The 3,345-nt window shown below is 54.5% G+C and overlaps 1 protein-coding gene across 1 annotated transcript in view; it reads left to right on the top strand.

Annotated features, from left to right (window-relative positions):
• The first annotated feature begins 13 nt into the window (after window positions 1-13).
• The window catches only part of TRIB3 (tribbles pseudokinase 3), a 14,301-nt gene continuing 10,969 nt past the window's right edge, over window positions 14-3,345 (top strand). Inside the window, exon 1 of the mRNA XM_008587695.1 lies at window positions 14-81. The gene's annotated coding sequence lies outside the window, so the exon portion shown is untranslated. The remainder of the gene's footprint in view (window positions 82-3,345) is intronic.

The following is a 3,345-nucleotide window of genomic DNA, read 5'->3' as shown; positions in this document are numbered from 1 at the left end:
GAGGGCCCCGGTCCACCTGCGGGTGTCCCGGCGGCTCTGAGCATCGGTGGCGCCGGGACCCACGCGGGACACCAGGGCAAGGTACGCGGCGGGGGGCCGGAGAATGGACGCCCGGAGCCTCCAGGCGTCTGCGTGTCACACACACACGCGCGCGCGCACACACACACACATGCACACACACACGCGCACACACTTTTTAAAAACCTCGCCGTCCGGAGGACGCCCCAGGTCTCAGGTGACTTGGCCCCGCAGGGCGTGGGGTCGCCGGAGTGTGGCCGAGTCGGTCTGGGGAGAGGGTGCTCACCCGACGGGCGTGGAAGCCGGGGACTGAGGTGTCCTGTTGTCACCCTGGAGAGGGGTGTGCGGTTGTCTGTGTTTTGTGCGTGAGGGGAGGTCTGTGTGTGAAGGTTCTGTGGGGGGCATTGGAGGACTGTGTAGTGGCTTTATTTGTGGGGTCAGGGGGCTCTGCGGGGGTCCGGCGGGTAGAGGGCTGGGTGATGGCGGGTCCCGGGGGGTCTGTGTCTCCGTGGATGGTGGGAGGTGCGGGAAGGGCTGGGCACCCGGTGGCAGAGGTTGGCTGTGCAGGGAACACCGCCGGGACACCCCTCCCAGGGGTGCCCCTGGAACGGGCGCTGAGCACGTGTATACTTTGTACCTGCAGACGGTGTGTGCGGTGCCTGCTGACCGGCGGGAGGGGGCCAGGTCCGACCCATCTCCCAGGGCCCAACCTCCTTCCCTTTGCCTTCTCCCTCCCAGTCCCGGGGCCGCCCCTCAGTTTCCGCTGAACCTTCTGACCGCGGACACCCGCCGCCGGCCGCTTCCGCTCCCACGGGAGGGGCCTGGCTGCGGAAGGCAGGCGGGGCGCGGCGAGGTCGCAGACTGTCCTCGGCCCGGCTGCTGAACGTGCTTGTGGCCTGGCGGTTGTCGGCCGTGGGTGTGATAACTGGGACGGATGTGTTCGCGTGTATCTGTGTGTACCCGTGCCCCTGGAGGACGAGGTTATGTCACTGGACGATGTGTGCGCCCCTCTCTGCCCTGATATGTGTGTCTCTGGCTGGCTGCTTGGACAAGGTGTGTTTTTGAGGGGTGTATGTATACCTGTCTGCTCTGGGGTGTGCGAGTGTGTGTGTATGGTGTAATCCACCCTCATTCCCCAGCCCGGTGTGGCAGGGGACAGCCCATTCCAGAGCAGAGGCTCTAGTCATGGAATGTGGCCTGCTGAGTCCCTTGCTCATTTACAGACTCAGTTACCCCATCTGTCCAGTGGAGCTTATCCCAGGCCCCACCAGGCTCTAAGGGATGGATAGGGCCCAGGCAGCCTGGAGTACTGATGTGGTGGGGGTCCAGAGGGACTCCAGGCAGACTCCTGCTGCACAGGCCACAAAGCATTTGCACTGCCAGGCATCAACTTGCTTGACTCTTGGGACAGTCTTGTGAGGTAAGGGGTGTCATCCCAGCCTCATCCCTGGGGAGATTTATGAGACTCCCAAGGGTGGTATTTAAGCATCTTCAGCTATTAATAATAATAATAATAATAATGGAGCAATATAGTGACCGTTTCCTGACACCTCCCCTGCAACAGGTCCATGCTAAGCTCTACATACTTTATTTCTGTTTTCATTTCATCATCACAAAAACCCTGTGAGCTTTGCATTCTGTTCCTACTTTACAGGAACTAAGGCTTAGAAAGACTGGAACTTGCCCAGAGCTACTCAGCCAGGAAGGGTCTGAGCCAGGATCAGAATCCAGGAATGTCTGACTGCAGTTGCCCCTTATTGCATTCTTACCAAGCTAGGATTATGACTTTTCATTCCCTATGGGGGCTCCTGCCCTCCCAAGGCAGCCCTTGCATTTGGGCGCAGCATGTTTGGAGAGGTGAGCCTCAGTCTGGAAACTGATTCTGATGTTTCCCCCTTAATCCTGCCTCAGACTGCTGGGAAGGTCTTTAACAGGGCTGAAGTCTGTCTGCCTCTAACGCCTCATACCTGGGCCTCCTTGGAATGGAGCTCGAATGGGTGGGCAGATGGGTTCTGGAGAGAACCGTCCGGCTCTGACATACCATTGCAAGGAACATGTAGTCTATTCTGGGTGTCTTTGTGCTCAGCTGAAAATCTCAGGTTCTGATCCTATGTAAGAAGGGGAGAGCTGAGATTGGGGGACTGCTAGCCACCTCTGCCACATGTACTTCTAGAGCCCTTCACAGTAGGGTCTCCACTAACCTCACCAGCCTTGTTTTGTGAAACTTTTCACATTTTTCGGCAGCCACACTTATTCCCCATGTTCTTGGGAAACACGCAGCACGTTCTTTGTCCTCTTGCCTCTCCCTAGCACAGCGGTTACTGCACAGCAGCACCACCTCGCCTGGGAACTTGTCAGAAATGCAGATTCTAGGGCCTCCAGTATGCCTCTCCATATCACTCTGACTGTCCTTCAGGTCTCGGTTTAGATACCACCTCTTCTAGGAAGCCGTTTCTTGACCCACCAGTGTGGGAGAGAGGGGAGAGAGGCCTCTCTGTATGCTTTTCCTTATACTAGGACTGATGACACTGTACATGATGTTATGATTACTCATCTGCCCTCTAAATGGACTGGAAGATACTGTCTAATTCATTTTTTCCCCTTAGCACCCGCCTAGGGCCAGGCTCAGAGCAGCTGCCCAGTGAGTGTTAAGTGAAAGAATAAGAGCACGGCTCTCTTATATCTGTGAGTGTACTAGACCCATGGGTTGTGAAATGGGTTGATTTTCTTTGCTATGATTTTAGGAACAAGCCGTGTTTTCAACCAAATATTTCTTTCTTTCTTTCTTTCTTTTTTTTTTTTGCAGCTAGCCGGCATAAGGATCCAAACCCATGACCTTAGTGTTATAAGGTTACGCTCTAACCGACTTGAGCTAACCAGACAGCCTATTTCTTTAAATGTAAATTTCTAAGTAGGAAATACATTCACATGGTTCAAAATTCAGAAAGTATAAAAAAGTCTCCTTCAAACCTTGTTATATATCTTTCCAGAGAGAGTTTATACACATATAAACAAATACATATAATATAGATAGATAAATACGAGAATACTTCAACAAGTTCATGGAAAAATAGCATTAAAGGATAATATAAGGGCCGGCCCTGTGGCTCACTCAGGAGAGTGCGGTGCTGATAGCACCGAGGCCATGGGTTCAGATCCTATATAGGGATGGCCGGTGCACTCATTGGCTGAGTGTGGTGCAGACGGCACTAAGCCAAGGGTTGCGATCCCCTAGAAAAAAAAAAGGGTAGGGCCGGCCCGGTGGCGCATGCGCCGCTTGGGAAGCGCGGCAGCGCTCCCGTCCGAGGGTTCGGATCCCACGTACCG

The sequence above is a fragment of the Galeopterus variegatus genome, unplaced genomic scaffold, assembly GCF_000696425.1.
Source record: "Galeopterus variegatus unplaced genomic scaffold, G_variegatus-3.0.2 Scaffold4500, whole genome shotgun sequence".
NCBI classification, from domain to species: domain Eukaryota; kingdom Metazoa; phylum Chordata; class Mammalia; order Dermoptera; family Cynocephalidae; genus Galeopterus; species Galeopterus variegatus.
The sequence above is the reverse complement of the archived record's forward strand: the minus strand, read 5'-3'. Positions and strand labels throughout refer to the sequence as shown.